General features: G+C 33.3%; 1 protein-coding gene across 5 annotated transcripts in view; it reads left to right on the forward strand.

The window, feature by feature from the left end:
• LOC129758123 (BAI1-associated protein 3) overlaps positions 1-20,802 on the forward strand; it is a 409,115-nt gene that overhangs the window by 112,154 nt on the left and 276,159 nt on the right. The gene's annotated exons all lie outside the window — the stretch shown is intronic.

Here is a 20,802-nt window from a genome sequence, read left to right on the forward strand (position 1 = left end):
TGACAAAAATGACAAAAATGACAAAAATGACAAAAATGACAAAAATGACAAAAATGACAAAAATGACAAAAACGACAAAAATGACAAAAATGACAAAAATGACAAAAATGACAAAAATGACAAAAATGACAAAAATGACAAAAATGACAAAAATGACAAAAATTACAAAAATTACAAAAATGACAAAAATTACAAAAATTACAAAAATGACAAAAATGACAAAAATGACAAAAATGACAAAAATGACAAAAATGACAAAAATGACAAAAATGACAAAAATGACAAAAATGACAAAAATCACAAAAATGACAAAAATGACAAAAATGACAAAAATGACAAAAATGAATTAAATAAGCAAATTGACCAATCGAATAATGAAAAATTTGCTAAAATTTCTTAATCAAAAAATGACAAAAAATGATAAAATTGATTAAATCGACAGACTTGTAAAAATTGACGATATGGGCAAATTTGTTCAAATTTAAAAAATTGACAAAAATAACAAATTTTGCTATTTTTAATTGATTTGCAAATTTGACTTGTTTTTTCAAATTTGTTGATTTTCTCAGTTTCATCAGTTTTGTCAATGTTGTAAATTTCATCAATTTTAGAACTAGTTTATATTATAAATTTTGTCAATGTAATCATTTTTGTCAATTTTGTATATCAATTTATCAATTTTTCCAATTTTTCTCAATGTTGTTAATTTGGACAGTTTAGTAACTTTTGTTAATTTCAAACTTTATAAATTTTGTCAATTTCTCTTGTTTAGTTTTTTTCGACAAGCTTTTCAATTATGTCTTTTTTTTTACTTATGATGAATGTGTGATTTGATGTTTTTGTCAATTAAGTAAATTAAGCCAATGTTATCGATATTCATTAATGTCAATTTCATTAGTTTCATAATTTATTTATTGCTTCAATTTAATCAATTTGATGTTTATGCCAATTTTGTCCTTTTTTAAATATTTTCTATGTTGTCAATTTCAAAAAAATCATTTTTCCAAAATGATTAATTCGAAAAAATAATAATTTGGATAAAATTGTCCCTTTGACCAAAATTATAAAATTCAAAATAAAAAAAAAAATTACATAAATGACAAGAATGTCATTATAACATAATTGAAAAAAAAATTCAAATTTTTTTGAAATTTAATCAATTATTTATCGACCGATTTTTGGACTCTACGTTATCGTATGGTATTTTTGTAGATTGTAATTTAAAGAAATTATTTTTTTCAATAAATTCTTCTCTTTAGAGGTTACTCAGACCAAACGTTGAATTATTTGAAACGCATGGTTGGGCATTTTTTTAAAATTGTTTTCTTTATTTCTTTTATTTTTTAGTTATTCCAAAAAGAGTAGGTACATACGTAATCTCTATATTAACATGCTGACTATATACATTAGAAAAATCGAGTACTGATATGAGCCATCCTGAAAAAAATCAAATCGATATTAATTTTGAATAAAAAATTATCAAAAAAATAATCATTTAACAAGGGATCATGAGCTCGAAACAGTTGAGTTTTCGACTTGATACAACTTTTGGACGCATTTTTCCCAAATAAAGCTAAGAGAAACTCTCCTTAAGTCTCAAGCGATATTAACAGTTTGCAGGTAGGTGATGAGGAGTTAAAAGAAAGTTATTTTGATTGATTGATTGATTGATCGACAGATCAGCAATTCTCGAGTCCCGACCTCAGCAAACTTAGCTTTGTTTTGAATTCTCGGCACGTGTTTTCAGCATGTTGTTTTTGATCCTAGCTGAGCGTTTTCGTCTAATAATTGAAGTGGAGATAGATGGGTAGGTTGTTAGCATAGGACTTGAAAAGAATCTGTTTGCATGACCATTCATAACATCGTCATTCCTTAAAGATGAATAAGGAATGTTTTGGAAGCTATAATTGGTGGTCATGCTTCATAATCTTTCCAAGACATAAAACGATTTTTGCATTCATGTTTATAGTTCAGTTTCCGGTGGAAGAACACCGGCCGCGCCTTTACAAATGCTCATACAATAATCACGTTTCAAAGTTTAGCACAGGATCCAAATAAAAAAAAACACATAAAAAGACATTATGACTTCCATCAACTTGTTTTTTTTCTTACAAGACTGTTATTCCAACAAACCGAAATAAAAAGGCGAGCTCAAGTCTTTGTGTGGAACGAAGATGAATGATGATGATGATGGTACGTGTTTGCATGGTTCAGATTTGTTGAGATACTATAAACATTCTTTAAAATGTATGAAAGAGTCTTTCCGGGAATGGAAGCTGAAGAAAAAGCCAAATGCCGAGTTAGTACATCCTATTGCAGTTTTGTTTTCCCATCATCTGTTTGGTTTGAGGATAAATAATGTGAATTCGGAATGCACTTCCCAATTTGGGTCCGCTTAGGGGCTCCAGATATGTGAAATGCCAAGGATGTGGGAACAAGATTCCGACTCGGCAACTTTTGGCACGGAAGTCATCAGACCAAATCCTCTATAGCTAGATGTTGTTCAAAGTTTACCACGGAAGCTGAACAGGAATTTTCGACAAGTGGTTTAGTTTTGCCTATGTATGTACATAATTCAATGGCAGGTCTTGAATTTCTTGAACATCTAGAATACAAAAATGCCAAGCATCTCATCAAGTGTTTGTTTAGAAGTGATCTAATAGTTCGATTAATTAAATAAGGTTGATTTAATTTTGAGAGCTATCTTAACTTTTCAAAGGATTTGATTCCTAAAATCCTTTCAATTTCCCAATCGAATTTCCGCGAAGCTGTCGCATAAAAAAGATTGCAAAACTAGCAAGCACTTGGGTGATTTAGCGAATCGAGTTTCGATTTTTGTCCCATGGCACCGTCAGTTGGAAACAATAAATGTCAACCTCAATCAAATGCTCGTTAGCGTACTAGGCACCACTGTCTTGAATGGAGATGGAGAACAATTTTGCATTTCTGCTTCTCAAAAAGGTGTCGCAAGGGATTCGACTTTGGGTGAAACTTTTAACGAAGTGGTTTGCAACCGGCAAGCACTTTTCTTCGTTTTCTGGGAAGAGGACCCAAGAATTTCCACGATTTGCCAGCGTCTCTCTTGAGAATATTTTCCAACTTAAATCGTTTGTCGGTTTAGCCAAAAGAAGTAAGGTAGAAGAAAGTGGTCTGCGGGAAAGAATATTTTCCGGTATCCAAGCACATGCATTAAGCTGACGTAAACTCTGTTGGCTTTCGTCGAATCTTTCCGAAGCAGAAACAAGTGGGAGGAAAAGAACAATTTCTTACCGGTACACAATCGACGCTCAAGATTCGTACACCGACTTGAAGCACCGCTGATTTTCCTCTGGACTGCACAATGGAAGCTTTTCGAGCGAGAAATAACTGTTATTGGGTCTAGTTTTCATTTTGTTTAGGATTAGCCTTCGAAAAGTGCAATCGATCTAGGAATGAATGTTTCTTATAACATCTTCATAAAAACCAATAAATTCAACTCGACAAACTGGCTTTAATTTGCATTTTTGTGCAACTTTGTTACAATTTTTGCGACATTTTTGTTAAATTTCTATATCAGTTTATACCTAATAATTTTGACAATTTTGACAATTTTGACAATTTTGAAAATTTTGAAAATTTTGACAATTTTGACAATTTTGACAATTTTGACAATTTTGACAATTTTGACAATTTTGACAATTTTGACAATTTTGACAATTTTGAAAATTTTAACAATTTTGACAATTTTGACAATTTTGACAATTTTGTCATTTTTGTCATTTTTGTCATTTTTGACAATTTTGACAATTTTGACAATTTTAACAATTTTGACAATTTTGACAATTTTGACAATTTTGACAATTTTGACAATTTTGACAATTTTGACAATTTTGACAATTTTGACAATTTTGACAATTTTGACAATTTTGACAATTTTGACAATTTTGACAATTTTGACAATTTTGACAATTTTGACAATTTTGACAATTTTGACAATTTTGACAATTTTGACAATTTTGACAATTTTGACAATTTTGACAATTTTGACAATTTTGACAATTTTGACAATTTTGACAATTTTGACAATTTTGACAATTTTGACAATTTGGACAATTTTGACAATTTTGACAATTTTGACATTTTTGTCATTTTTGTCATTTTTGACAATTTTGACAATTTTGACAATTTTGACAATTTTGACAATTTTGACAATTTTGACAATTTTGACAATTTTGACAATTTTGACAATTTTGACAATTTTGACAATTTTGACAATTTTGACAATTTTGACAATTTTGACAATTTTGACAATTTTGACAATTTCGACAATTTTGACAATTTTGACAATTTTGACAATTTTGACAATTTTGACAATTTTGACAATTTTAATAATTTAAACATTTTTTTTCATGCAATCCCATAAAGTTCCCATTACAATCTGAGTTTAATCAATGATAAATCAAGCTGTGAGAAAATAATTTTACGTTATTAGTCAGCAACAGTTTTGAAAAGAGAAAAATATAGAAGGAACGATGATTCAGTTGATGGAAAATCACGCACACCTTTGGTTTGTCTACTTAATTTTTTTTTCTCTTAGGAAGGTGCTTGGCCCAGGAATACTCTCGAATGTGATGCTTGCGATGAGTGGAAAACATCTAGCTTGGAAAATAATTCTGTGAAAGTTTTCTCTCTCGCATGAATGGTACCCGGTGATTGTGTCACGCAAGGGAAAAATTTGCGGTTTGTCGTCGTGTGGTGTGATGAAAAAGTTTTCTCCCGAATTGCTGCCAAGATTTTTGCTGACCTTTTGCTTGACCCAGGGTTCAAGAAAAGATTCCTTATCATAAAATGGTTTTGTCAGCAAGATTTGATGAGTTTTGTTCGTAATTGACCCTAGAAATAAATAAAAATTTATTGTACCAAAAATTTCGTAAACAAGTGAGAGCTTTCAGCAAACAAACTAAGCTGGGGTTTCTTTTTATCGAATAGGTGGTTTGTTTGTCGTCCACCTTCCATGGCACGATCTGACACAAATGTTTGCTGGGGAATCACGATTCTGTTTTGATAAGGTAACAGGTGTCATCATATAATTTTGTTTGTATACCCAATGCATTTTTGATGATCCCAAAAAGTGACGTGTTCCTACAGCTAGATTTCCTAGCGCTAGACAACAAACAAAAGGTCTTAGGGAAAACGACGGTCATAACACCGCCTGAAATGGATTCCGTTCCCACATTTCCCTACCCAGTCATTAAAAATGAATGAAGGACATTGGGAATCGATTTTCCATAAAAAAAAAGGGTGGGATCACCATTTGTTGACCAGCTTTATCACTGAAAGCACCTAAAAGTGGCATTACCGAAACCGCTAATTGTAGGAATTGGATTTTCTCCTAAATATAGGCACTGAATGATTTTTTCCTCGACTCGTTTGTGTTCCATTTTGTTAACAGGGGGCACCAAGACGTGGCGGGCAGAAATTAATGGCACGGAACGGAATCCTCCTGGTAAGCTTTCTTCGTCTTGTGGCTTGGTACCTTCTCGGGAAAAAGCGTTTTTGCGGATCTTGAAAGCTGTTGGCAACAACCGGAAAGCTGTTAACACTTTTCACGTAGCTGCGTAATCATGTCAGTATTTTAAACTGTGGAAAGCCAGTTGATGGGAGGAAGTTTGATTGAAACTTTTTTTTTACATTATACACTACATATATACTTTTTGAATGTATGTAGGCAAATTGTGCTGACCTAAATTACTATTAAAAAAATCATTTTTATTGATCAATCTTTCGCACTTTAAGTAAGACTTAAAATAATCCTAGGTCTAGAAGAAAGTCCCATATTTGAGCAAGATTGAATCACGGGAAGGAATAATTAAAATCAACAGCTCATTGATTATTTAAAGATGGCTGATTTGGAAAAATCTGAGCAACATGATGCTTACATGCAATGGGTAGCTCAACGTTTGAAACATGTAAGAATGTTCGATCTTTATTTAACAACCAAAGGTTTTTGTTCTAAATTAAAAAAAAAAATGGAATAATTGAGTCTCATTTTAAAGATTAAACCACTGATCACAATTAAACTAACTTTTACTCGAAAAATCAACATCGATTTAAGCCAGGGGTGAGCAACATTTTGAACCAACAGGCCAATTTAAATTTGAAATCCTGACGGCGGGCTGCACTTAAAATATCATTTTTTCAATAATTAGCAGAGCTCCATGTCATTTTTATTACTACAAATTTTTGGCGAAGACAAATCTCAAAAGGGAAAGATTAAACGAATTCCCGTGTTTAAAAGTAGATATTTTACACGACTTTTTAAATATCCGATATTAAAAAAGGAAAATCACTAAAGCTTTGTAATTTTTCAATTCTCTCAATGTTTTATGAGTACTCCTTGACGAACTTTCGTTCTTACAACATTCTTGTTAAGATCGATGGTTCTCAATACTGATGTTATGAAATCGCTTGGTACATCTTTGTACCTGAAAAATAACAATCGATGGTTCTGTTTGTCATCAATCACTTCAATTTAAAAATCTTTTTGAACTTACCACAGCGATAACTAAGAGTGATAATCACCGTCGTTGGACGTTGAATCGTTGATTGGCTTTCTGTGATTTTTTTCCACCATTAAAACTTGTCCTCTAGCGCTAAGCCTAAATTTTTTCCACAAGCGGTTTAAACCCCGTTTTTTTAATTGAAGATCAGTATTGGATCATTGCATTGAGGTTTTGAGCAAGGTTGTCGAAATCAAAAAAAATGTTCAATTTAACATATTTTCAAGCAACCGATTTCAGAATGACATTCTTGACTCGAGATTTTTTCCAGATTTTTATGATTTTTTATCTTATTTAGATTTCATTAGGATAAGATTTCTAAAGCTATTTTATGGCTTTGGTAAAGCGAATTTCCGCGAATGCGAATGCGTAAGAATGCGAATTTCAAGAGAAAATACCTAATCAATTTTTTGTTGTTGGTTATAAATTTTCTATCAAAATTTTCGAAAAAAAGCATCACATATAATCAGCAAAGACCTTCTGGGTTGAATCACAGAATTTCAGATATCTATATTTTTCATCAAGAACTAATATTTTTCCCGGCGTCTTTAATGCCGGCTAATCCGGCTTATGCCGGAAAAACATCCAGTTATACGTTATTCGAATAAACAATATTGCATTGATGCCTTGAACATAACATAATAAATTCTTAAAATTCTTGAAAAAAGTTATCAATCTGGATGACTTTCAAAACTGACAAAATCATACAAAGAACTTGTTCGAGGGGGGGGGGGATGTTTTGGAAAGCTTGGATTATAACATTTACAACGACGTATATGACTTATAACTTTATTTAGGAATACTATACTTCATATATTTAGTATTCCTAAATAAGACATTTAAAAATTTTATTTTTTCCGTAAAATTATCATTTATCTTAATCGAAGTGTCTTATTTCCATATAAAATATATTAAAACATATTGATGACAATAACTTTAGAATTTTGGCTTCCTGATTTCCCATAGTGGAACTATTTGTGTGCAAGATTTTTTTAAAGCATAAGCTTTCAATCAAAAGCGGGACTTGCAATTAAAAGTGTATCAAGAAAAATAGATTTATTTGAAGCTAATCACAAGAAAAAAAAACAAATTTATTCTCTTTATTTCAAAATTCTTGAGAATTCATAAAAAAAACATGTATCACAGGTAATGGAAAAATAATTGAAAAAAAAACTTGTGTTGCCTTTTTATTTTATACACGTCTGTTTTCAATTTGTAGCTTTATGAAAAAAAAATTAAAAATCAAATATTATTAACCCTCTAAAACCTGCTTTTATACGGGATTTATTACATTCAACCCAATACAATACTTATTTTAACTTTCTTTTTGCGCAGAATGATTCAAGGTATGTTAATCTAACAATCCATCCATAGCCATTAGTATGGCAACTGTTTGACAAGCAGTTGTCAAAAGCCATATCTAAGATAACCTTAACATAAGAAAATTAGAAATTGGTCTGTTTTTTGGAAAACTATCAATTTGGTCGCGTCAGAAATCCTTGTTCCATGTATTTTTCTACCAATAATGATTATTGACTGTTAGGTCTAATACTTCCCAGTTAAATAACAAAATGTTCTCATAAATATCAATCAAAATGTTGATAACAGTGTTTGTTTACCTAGCATGATTGCTTCCAATTATTTTACAAAACTCGAAAATCTTAATGAAAACATATGAGTAATGTACTGCTCGGTCGTTAAATCTGGACCTCCAACTCAATACTGCGAAATGATTATCCATTCTAAATTCAAGATTTCAGCAAGCACTTTCGTATTTCATAATCAATAAAATAACACAAAAATTTTGGTTTCATTTTTATTCTTGGAAAATACAATTCCAAACTAAGAGGTTTTTACGTGCTTAACATCAAAATAAAAATACTTTCCTGTGTACTTACCTAGGTACTTTTCTAATTTAAAAAAACCAGGACATTTGTACAAAGCAAAGCGTAAAGGGAACCAATCTCAAGGTTCCCTTTACACTTTGCTTAAGGCTATGATCATTTAGTATCCGGGCAGTTACAAACGTGTGTATTTTAAAAACTATTCATTTGATCGAAAAACTTTCTATGGAGGAAATAAAGGTGTTAATATGACGTTTAATGTAAAAATATAAAAAAAAGTATTTATCAATGATTTCAAGAAATACTATAACTTTTTCATAAAATCTCTTTTTTATCTTTGCACACTTTTTTCAGTCATGTATTGATTAATTTTTTTACCACAGAAGCAAAACCTTTGCAAAATCATGATATTTTATACAAACTGACCTGGAAAAAGTAGTTGGAATATGGTCGCAACCTTTTCATGAGTAGGTATCTCAAAGAATTCGATCTCTTAAATCCGGTTTTAACATACATTTTTTTGTCTATCTGAACACATCTGTCATATTGCGTAAAAACCGGATGCACAAATTGCGATATTTGGAACTGATAATTATTAGTTATGTACTTGGTGGCTACTAGTCAGGAAACACTTTTTGTCTGCCGGAAATTGATTTTTTGCATTATTTAAGGAGTCTGCATTCAGTTATCTCCAATAACCATAGACTTTTTACCATATTCAAGATCAAGGGTTGCACTCCGATGGTTGGTTTGAACTTCGTGTGGATCCTAGATTGGCTCCTTATACTTCTTAATCATTTGGTCCGAAAAAAAATCAGAAAAAATCAACAGTTCATGAGCTTTCAAGTCAAAAATGATGAATTTTCGAGGCGCAAAATGCGTAAAAGGAGCAAATTTGTGCAAAATTATTTTTACCATGTCTTTTTGTATCGTAAATATCTCAAACACACGTTAACTTAAAAATCTATCAAAAATAGGCAAGATAGTCCTTTTCATAACCAACACAACGCTATGAAAGTTTTGCATATCCGAGCTCTATTAACGTAGCTATCACCGAAATAAAGTGCCCGGATACTAAATGATCATAGCCTTACTACAAATGTCCTGATTTAATAAAAAGAAAGAACTTTAGGGGGAATTTTGACAAGGTCTCTTCCAACTGCAGTCACTAATTCACTTCTTATTGAACAATATTATAGCACTAATTATATAAAATCGATAAAACGATTAACATTTTGAAATTCGAGAATTTTTCGCTGTCAGAAAAAAAACACGTCAGCCGTCAGCATTCATCAGTCATAGCCTACTAAGTCCTTCCATAGCATATATCCATGCGTTTTTAAAAGTGATACAGAACTATTTAATAACCCGTATAATTTTCAAGCGACTTTTCTCATATTTAGAAAAAAAAATTATTTAACATGAAGATCTGTTTAAAATATATTAAAGAAACTACAGAATATCTACAGACTTTCTAACGCACTATCAAAAATGATAAATTTTTGCATGTGCATTATTAAGTAATTTCTGTTACTTGTACGTTTTTATCCAAAATGTTCTTAATTCGATTAGAAGTAATTTATTAAAAGATTGAAATATTGCTAATGGGCTCACAAAAAAAGTTTTTTTTTAACTCAATACATTGGGAAGAGTGGGGTAATTTGTTGAGATAAAAATCCCAATCCCAATCATCATTGTCGCATTGCATAAGCATATTTTTCTATATGTTGTTGACTTATGCACGTATATGTTTCTGTTATTTAACTAGCCTAGAAAAATGTACTAACATAATGAAATAAGCACCCTTTAATTGCATCGATGGGGAACCTAAAATATGCTCATACGCTTATGATCTTTGTTTTGTCATGATCTTTCACGTAGAAAAGGAATTTTTGAGAAAACATCAATTAGTCACACAATCGCAACCAATTTGCAAATAATGGCTTGTGGGGAATCGTGGGCCACATTTTGATTGCTATCTTGGGCCACCTATGTTTATTTTTTTGTATTTATACACATTCAGAACTAAAAATGCATTTTTCCTATCTGTAAAGTTTTCTTATGCCAAATGAGAGTTATGAAAACTGTATTGTCTATCTTTTCTAAGGCAATAGAGATGAACATAATTCCAATATACGGAATTTTGCCGGAATGTTCGCGAACCAAGTTTTAGGAACTATCCGGTCATACACAACTCTCTTTTTTATTTCCTCATCTGAAATTATTTTAAAATAACCAAATGAATTATGAAATTCCAGTTTTGGGTCCACTCATAAGCTTTGCACGTTATCTAGTCAATTTGGATTTGGTGGCCCACGTTTTCCCTTAGTTGTTCAAAATTCAAAAAAAAAACTTTTTTTAAAAGTCAGCATTTGGGAAATTAATGTATTTTAAAAATGATTTTAAAAAAATGTCTAATGATACCTTAAAAATGTAGAATACCTTTCCATTTATTTTATTCTTTTTATATTGTAAAATAAAGAAGTTATGGAACAAAGAAAAAAGTGGCCAATGATACCCCACTCTTCCCTACTAAATTACAAAGGCTTAATGGTAAACGTCAAAACGTTTTTATTTTCCTTTCGAGGGAATTGAAACCTTCGGGGCTTATTCATCCAATAAATGTCAAATAGTAAGATTATAATTGACATACAGTCAATTTTATGGTCTCCAGTTTTTTAGAAGAGCACTCGTTTTCCAAAGTTTTCTAGTTCGTCGTCCTCCTTATGAAAAAATTGGGACATTTCTTAATAAAAAAAAACACTGCAGAATAGAACTGATCAAAAATAAAACCGTTGACAAGTGTTTGATGATTGAAAGATGGACTTTAAATGTCCTTATTGTAAAGTGCCATGTAATCCTGAAACTAAATTTTTGTGAATTTTTCAACGAAAAAAAATTGGAGGCTTAACATAAAATAATAATTGAAATGTTGGAAGAAAGATAAGAAAATTAGACTGCCAGAACAAGTCCTACGTTTCTGAAACACCTTTTGAAAAATTGATCACCCCAATGGAACATTAAACAGAAATTTTGAAGATTTTGGAAAATTTGAAAATTCAAGGATTTACCGATAATTAAAAGGTTTAAATTTTTCGAACATTTTTTAACGGGTTTAAGCAATGTAAGCATCTTTTGCTCCAGCCATTTGTAAAACATTGTTCAGTCTGTTGCGTGCCGTGTTTTTGCATGTTTACAAGGCATAACTTACCACGCACAATGCCGCTGCTAAAACAATACAAGAAGCAACAAGTGAATAGTCGGTACTGCCATTAACTCCATTACCAATCTTTACGACCATCACCAGTCATCATCAACAGTGAGTGAGTGAGGGCGGAACAAAACGAGGCCCAATTCACAGTTTTCCTCCTAGCCTACTTCCAGGCGCAAAAAAAACCCACAACAACAAATGGCATATTTTCCAACCCATCTACTTTCCATGCCGGTAGACTTTGGCTGGACTGGAACCACCCCCACATCGTAGGGTCTATTTAGGAGGGCTCTGACTGTGAAGAATCCACTTTCGATTCTTGGAAAAGTTGGGTAGACGGACGACCTACCGGAAAAACGGCCGGTTGGCCCTGAGGTCGGATTTATGCGAAAGTGAAAATCGTTTCGTTGTTCCGAGGCCCCATCGCAGATATTTTGCGTCGAATGAACCGTCTGACAAATGATTCGGAGACGGCCGGCCGACCGTTTTTCCAACCTTCAACTGTCCCATCCACGCTGGGGTGGTGCCATCATTGTTGCTAGCTGGCAATCGGCCACCAAGGCTGATGGCGAACAATTTAAAGATAACGACAAAGTTTTCAACTGAAAATCCATAACAGCCCTACTCCTGGCGATGGAGCTTTCCTAAGGATATTCTGAAGCTAGCCGGCGTTCTTTCTTTTTTGTTTTTGTTCCATTTAATGGAAAACGTACAATAAACGCGACTTCGAAGGAAATCCCCGATGGAGCCACCAGCAGCTGTTGGTGTTCTGGGAGGTGGGTTAGAATTTTAACTTTTCCAAGGATGAGGCAGCCATTAACTTTCGATTTTATGGGGCACTGAACTGAAACCGATTCTGGGCGAGCTGGCTGACTGAACTGACTCGAGCTTGGTTGACTCGACTTTGACCATCTGCGCCATAAAACGACGCTAATGGTTCCAGGGAATTGGTTCGTCCGTGTCCGTCCAATGTTGGTTTGGTTGTGTGTTGTGTTTGTTTTCCGATTCTGGGTGCATGGTGCGCAGTAAATATCTATCCATCCGATAGAGCAGAGGAAAAAAAACAAGCCCCGTTTAGATCCTCTGATGGTATCGAAAGCCGTGGCTTTTCACATCAGGTATTTTAATGGACGCTATAATTTTCCCGCTGCTGCAGATATTCGTGATAGAGCAGAGCGAGAAAGTGAAAAAAAACCTTCAGAAGAGTAACGACTTTGGTATTCAGACTCTGACGATAATGGATTTCCCCTTTCTGGGCACTTTTTTATCGACCATGAGTCAGGTAAATTGTTAACCAGCAAATGATTTCCAAAAATATGAGAATTTCCCTTTACTACTTTAATTGATATAACGTTCGACGTTAAGACAAAAAGTTCAGTTTTCTAAGTTCAACAATTAACTAATATGATCTTGATTCTAAACTAAATCAAGCAGTTTCTTGAACAATTATTAAAACATGTGTTTAACGTTATTTTAACACATCTTTGTTAAATTTTGTATGTCTCGATACAAGGCCGTGTACACGAGGGGGGGGATATTTAGGGAGATTTTTTTCAAGAAATTTGTTTCTGTTCAACGGTATCACTATGAATGTACTTCACAGTACAAATCATTCATTTTTTTTATTTTATATCACTTTGATATTCAAAAAATAAATATATCATTACAAATTTTATGCTGATATAAAATATTTTTCGAGAAAGCAATTCCAACCTTAATTTTATTTTACGTTTCTTGATCTTTTGAACGTCCAACTCTACGTTAACTAGGGTTTTGATGAATTTCATAAGGCCACAATTTTTATTTTACTGAAGTGAGAAATATATAGCTATAGCGCGCACCAGCTGACCAACGAAAACGGCCTCAGACTCATTGATTTCGCCGCCTCCAAACGAATGGCCGTACGTAGTACCTTTTTTCAGCACCGCCTCCCACACAAGTACACCTGGAGATCACCGTACCAAACTCAATCACAGATCGACCACGTTTTGATCGACAGCCGGCACTTTTCGGACATCATCGACGTCAGATCCTGTCGGGGCGCCAACATCGAGTCGGACCATTATCTGGTGATGGTGAAGATGCGCCCAAAACTCTCCGTAGTGAACAACACGCGAAACCGGCGCCCGCCTCGGTTAAATATCGCGCGACTGAAGCAACCTGAGGTCGCGGCAGACTACGCGCAATCGGTCGAAGCAGCGCTGCCGGCAGAGGGCGAGCTTGACGAAGCCCCTCTCGAGGAATATTGGAATACCATCAAAACAGCCATCAACAGTGCTGCGGAGAACGTCATCGGTTATGTAGAGCGATCTCGACGGAACGACTGGTTCGACGAGGAGTGTAGGAGGGTGATGGATGAAGAGAATGCCGCGCGGGCGGCAGTAGTGCAAAGAGGCACCCGTCGAAATGTGGAAAATCACCGATTCGATGAACACCTGAACGGCGCACATGCAGGAGATCAAGACGGTGGAGGAAGGTACATCGCCGGCGTAGCCAACGACGAAGAGGAGCCACTCCCAACGATGAGTGAAGTTAAGGAAGCCATTCGCCAGCTGAATAGAAACAAGTCGGCTGGGAAGGATGGCATCGCAGCTGAACTCATCAAAATGGGCCCGGACAGGTTGGCCGATTGCCTACACCGGTTGATAATCCGGATCTGGGACATAGAACAGCTACCGGAGGAGTGGAAGGAAGGGGTAATATGCCCCATCTACAAGAAGGGCGACAAATTGGACTGTGAGAACTACCGAGCGATCACTGTCCTCAATGCCGCCTACAAAGTGTTGTCCCGAATCTTACTCCGCCGACTAACGCCACAAGCAAACAGATTCGTGGGAAGTCATCAGGCCGGCTTCATGGAGGGACGGTCTACGACGGACCAGATATTCACATTACGGCAAATCCTCCAAAAATGCCGTGAACATCAAGTCCCTACGCATCATCTATTCATCGACTTCAAAGCCGCATACGACACGATCGACCGTAACGAGCTATGGAAAATCATGGACGAGAACAGCTTTCCCGGGAAGCTAATCAGACTGATCAAGGCGACGATGGATGGAACGCAGTGCTGTGTGCGGATTTCGGGTGAATTGTCGAGTTCATTCGAATCGCGCAGGGGGCTTCGACAAGGTGATGGTCTATCCTGCATGATGTTCAACGTGGCGCTAGAAGGTGTTATTCGACGAGCGGTGGGCGAAATGCGGGGCACGATTTTCAACAGATCCAGTCAACTTATCTGCTTTGCAGATGACATTGATATAGTCGGCAGATCATCTGCGGCGGTGGAGGAGATCTACCGCAAACTGAAACGCGAAGCAAGAAGGATTGGGCTGATGATTAATACGTCCAAGACGAAGTACATGCTGGCCTGCGGATCCGAGACCGACCGAACCCGCTTGTCCAGTAATAACAAGGTCACGATCGACGGCGACGAGCTGGAGATAGTCGAAGACTTTGTCTATCTCGGCTCACTGGTGACCGCAGACAATGACACCAGCCGTGAGATCCGGAGGCGAATTATCAGCGGAAGTCGTGCCTACTATGGACTCCACAAGCAACTGCGGTCGAGAAGACTTTGCCCTCGCACGAAGTGTAACCTGTATATGACGCTTATTAGACCGGTTGTTCTCTACGGGCACGAGACATGGATATTGCTCGAGGAGGACCTGCGTACACTCGGGGTATTCGAGCGACGAGTGTTAAGAACCATCTTTGGCGGCGTACAGGAGAACGGAGTGTGGAGGCGAAGGATGAACCACGAGCTCGCGCGACTCTACGGCGAACCCAGTATCCAGAAGGTGGTGAAAGCTGGCCGGATACGCTGGGCGGGACATGTTGCGAGAATGCCGGACGACTGTCCTGCAAAACAGGTGTTCGCTACGAATCCGGTAGGAACAAGACGAGCGGGGGCGCAACGAGCGAGGTGGTTAGACCAAGTGGAGCGTGATCTGGCGAACGTGGGGTCCTCGAGAAATTGGAGAACGGTTGCCATGGACCGAGTGAATTTTAGGAATTATGTTCGTCAAGTTATGTCGTGAGACGGAATACTATGTAAATAAAATAAAAATAATAGCTATTTTTAATTAATTTTGGTGTCTTCAAACTTTTGAAATTAGGTTACGTTACAATTATCAATGATAAATCTGCACTTCTGCGAAAAAAGTATGAAAGCTTAATATAATAACAAAATTGAATTTTAGATAATTTGAAAAGCCAAATAATTTTTTTTTTAGCCTTTCACCGATTTGATAAATGAAAAAAAATCCTTTTTTATATACTTCAATAATGTCAGGAATATTATCTCAAAAATTTTTAACACTTTAAAATCTAACGTTTTCAGATCATTCATCGTCATCATTATCATCGAAATTATATTCCTTCATTTAATAAAGCATAATAAACCAATTGAAAATCTGTTTTTTTTTTCATGTAGATTTGTAAGTTTATCAGTGATTGATTACACTCAAAATTGATTTATTTTTAAAGTTATGATCTGCTTATCACCAAAATAGACACAACCTGAGAAAACATCGAATTCATGACACATTCCACTATTGTTGCCTAATGCTGCCTTTTGAGTAATTAACTTAATTCCACTAAAAAAAATTAAAAGGTAGAGATTTTATATAAAAAAAAATTATCTTAAATCTTTAATCAAAACGTTATTATTTTTTTATTATGTTTTAATTTATGAAGAGTCAAATCACCGTTAGTTATAAACTAAAAAAGAAAAGAAAGTTAGAATAATTGAAAAGATATTGAAAATGAGCGAGTAGATTGTTTTAGAAGCATTTTAATCATATTTAATCAAATTGTTCCTCATGGAACCAATTTTCATTTTCATAATCTTCAAATGTTCTTACTAGAACACAGTTTTACTGAGAAGGGTGATAAATAAGATTATATTTATTTTCAAATTAATTTTCCAAATTTACCATTTTTTTTTTAAATTTTCGAATAAACTTATCAAATTTTAGAGTCAAACGAATGAAAGAAAAAATTGAAATATTTTTTTCATAAGTTAGTTTTTGATTTTCTTCTCAGAGTTTTGGTGTTCTGAAAACATGATCTTGGAAGCCTATAAATCTAAATTTAAAAAAAAACTTAGTTTTATTCTTTCAGCATCCAATATTTTAATTGGCGAATACAAAATATTTATGGCTTGAAATTAAAATTTTTGACCACGCTGGAAAATTTCACTATTGTCTATTATTTTTGTTCCTCTTTTTTTAATCGATCATGACTTTTTCATTAATCTATGAGAAGTACGAAAAATGATCCGAATAAGCAAATTTTAAGCTTAATTTTAATGTGTTATGTCAGTTCAACTAGTATTTGCATTTTTTCCAATATTTACAATGAATCAAAGCATTTCTAATTTTTGTTTTTATCAGTTTAGTATTTAAGCATTCAAGAAATCACCCATTTCTTAATCTGTACTATGTCAGTGATGATACATTGAATGTGTTGTATTTTAAATATATAAAGTTATTTTTGTAAACTTCAATCAATCGTAACATTTGAAAGCATTTCATTTTGTTAATTGGAAAAATTTGAATATGATAAAGAATTTTATCTCTGACGTTGACTGCCGCTATTCGCAAGACTGTCCCATTTGCATTTTCGTCATTTTTCAGTTTATCTCAAAAATCGTCCAAATACAGTTAGTTCTTCAATTTAGACTAAAAACTTTCATAACTTTGTTCTCAACATATATGAAAAAAATACCAAGTCATGTCTGTCCCATATGAAATATACCCGCAAAGCTGTCCCATATATCTATTTTTACAGAACGCTTCAAAATTGCTCCTCTAATTAACGTTAATTTTACAAATATTCATAAAATGTGTGCGACAAAATAAGCATTCATTGAAATTACGAAAGTTAGACTAGATAAAACAGTACAGTAAAGTCAAAAATAACAATTTCCATAATTTTTACAAGCTATGATTAGCCTAATGGGTAAATTCCGCACAATTGTTTTTTTTTTACCTCGCATGAGGCTTATTGAATTGTTCGTTGTAAAACATGGAAAATAGTCAGGTTTTTGTCATGCTATTTCTTGCTGCTTGGACTTCCATAAAATCTATGAACCAAAATACGCGTACCTGGTAGCACACGCGTAAGTCATATTGTATTGATTTTTCTCATTATATATTTGCAGCCAAGATGCTTTGCTGTTTCTGATTCAGCATTAATTTAATTTGTTGGTATTTATAGTCTTTCTAAAAAGATAATCGTCAGAGAAACTTTCCAAAAGATGAAGGTAGGGGAAAGGTTTCCTAAATGGGCCTATCGGGTTAAATTACCCTACGGCTGTTTGATGAAATGGCTGACTAGACAGCTTATCTGACCAATGCATTTTGAGGGTGATATGCTTAGAACATAAGGCAAGAAAGAATTTTATGAATTTACCAACTCCAAAAAATTTAAAAAATCGTACAAGGTTTTGATACATTTTGATGTAATATTTCGACTTTTAAAAATTATACGTAAAGAAGCTTAAAACAAAAACTAGGATGGTTTTTGTTTCTTACTCAAATGAACTTTAGAAATTAAACATATTTCAGCTTTTGTGGAGGTTTAATAATGATTATATAGTGGAATAATAGAGTGTTTTTGTATGCCCCGATCATGTTTGTAAAATGCCTCCATCCTAAAATAACAGGTAAAAAAGAATAAATAAATGATATCATTGAACCTTCAAATCTAAGCTCTGAATAACATCTTAAGAGAAAATTGAAGATCTAAAAACAGATTTGATAAAGTTTTTCTCATGGATAATCTGCCTCCATAGTATCGCAACCCTAACTTTTGTTTTATTCCATAAAATTAGAGTATACATACATTTTTATAAAACTTCAGCTTTGTCGTACGGAAATTATTACTTTCTAGCAGTTTCAATGAAATTATACGGAAATATGGCCCAAAAACAGAAATTTTGTTCAAAACATAAATAGGCGCATTCAGCCCGCACGGTTTGAGGTTCGGCATTTTAGACAACACTTATAATAAAATCATTTTCTTGGAAACAGAAGAAAATTTCAACATAGAAATTACTCCAATGTATAGAAAACAGATGCCTGCACACGTGTATATAGTTTTTGTACACATATTCGATGTTATATTTGATTAAATCAGTGTTCTGCTTAATAGGCGCATATAGCCCGCTCCTCCCCTACAGGTTGTTTCATTCATGGAACGTTGATATTGATTTTATTTTAGACCTACTCAATTCTTACGATAAACTTACGTAATCTTTATCTAAATATGTTATAAAATCATTTTAAACTTATTTTCATCAGTAAACAACCAGTAAAGTGAATAATAAAGCGCAGTTAGAGAGAATAAAATGATCATCTGACAAAAGAAAAGCCACATATGGGACAGCTTTGCGGGTATATTTAATTCGCATGCAAAATATACTCGCAAGGCTGTCCCATCATTATTTTCTCCTCTGCATCAACAACTTCCAAAGTAAAAAAAACATTGGACGAAATTCTACAACGATTATCTTAATATCTGTGAAGAAAGAAATAGAAAAGGTAAAGTTTCAACCGAGAAATCCACGAAAGTTTATAAAAATCTTTAAAGCCGTTTTTCTCGGTTCGTTGTTTTTGCATATGGGACAGACTTGCCGGCAGCGGGAGTTGATCCCTGGCACACTTTTGGATTTTTTTTTCTTTTTATCAAAGCAAATGCAATCATCATCTATGTGTTTAAAAAATCTTTAAAGTTAAAACTGTAATTATATTTCCATATCGTGGTAAAATATTTTTACAGATATATTCCATTAAAAATAATGAAATCAAATGAATTTCAAAATGATTTAATTATTAATCAAACAATATCATTTTGCCTAAAAAAATATTCGGGTTAATTTCTGAACTGATCTGAAATTTATTTTAGTATTCGATTTTTTTTTTTACAATCTGATGTTACAATTTATGTAGTCTATTTCTGTGCACTGATTCTCCAGTCCAAAGTTCAAAAGTTTTATTTGAAATTTTTATTTGCATTCGTTTTCGGGTGTTTCGAAAGTATTGACTTAAAATTCAAAGTTCAGAATAAGGATCATCTTTTTGAATAATATAATTATAAAGGACCGGAACTAACACTGATTTGAAACTTCGATTCTGATTTAAATTGAATCTAGAATTCTATCTAAAATTGTCATTTTTGTCATTTTTGTCATTTTGGTCATTTTGGTCATTTTTGTCATTTTTGTCATTTTTGTCATTTTTGTCATTTTTGTCATTTTTGTCATTTTTGTCATTTTTGTCATTTTTGTCATTTTTGTCATTTTTGTCATTTTTGTCATTTTTGTCATTTTTGTCATTTTTGTCATTTTTGTCATTTTTGTCATTTTTGTCATTTTTGTCATTTTTGTCATTTTTGTCATTTTTGTCATTTTTGTCATTTTTGTCATTTTTGTCATTTTTGTCATTTTTGTCATTTTTGTCATTTTTGTCATTTTTGTCATTTTTGTCATTTTTGTCATTTTTGTCATTTTTGTCATTTTTGTCATTTTTGTCATTTTTGTCATTTTTGTCATTTTTGTCATTTTTGTCATTTTTGTCATTTTTGTCATTTTTGTCATTTTTGTCATTTTTGTCATTTTTGTCATTTTTGTCATTTTTGTCATTTTTGTCATTTTTGTCATTTTTGTCATTTTTGTCATTTTTGTCATTTTTGTCATTTTTGTCATTTTTGTCATTTTTGTCATTTTTGTCATTTTTGTCATTTTTGTCATTTTTGTCATTTTTGTCATTTTTGTCATTTTTGTCATTTTTGTCATTTTTGTCATTTTTGTCATTTTTGTCATTTTTGTCATTTTTGTCATTTTTGTCATTTTTGTCATTTTTGTCATTTTTGTCATTTTTGTCATTTTTGTCATTTTTGTCATTTTTGTCATTTTTGTCATTTTTGTCATTTTTGTCATTTTTGTCATTTTTGTCATTTTTGTCATTTTTGTCATTTTTGTCATTTTTGTCATTTTTGTCATTTTTGTCATTTTTGTCATTTTTGTCATTTTTGTCATTTTTGTCATTTTTGTCATTTTTGTCATTTTTGTCATTTTTGTCATTTTTGTCATTTTTGTCATTTTTGTCATTTTTGTCATTTTTGTCATTTTTGTCATTTTTGTCATTTTTGTCATTTTTGTCATTTTTGTCATTTTTGTCATTTTTGTCATTTTTGTCATTTT

The sequence above is a fragment of the Uranotaenia lowii genome, chromosome 3, assembly GCF_029784155.1.
Source record: "Uranotaenia lowii strain MFRU-FL chromosome 3, ASM2978415v1, whole genome shotgun sequence".
Classification (NCBI taxonomy): Eukaryota; Metazoa; Arthropoda; class Insecta; order Diptera; family Culicidae; genus Uranotaenia; species Uranotaenia lowii.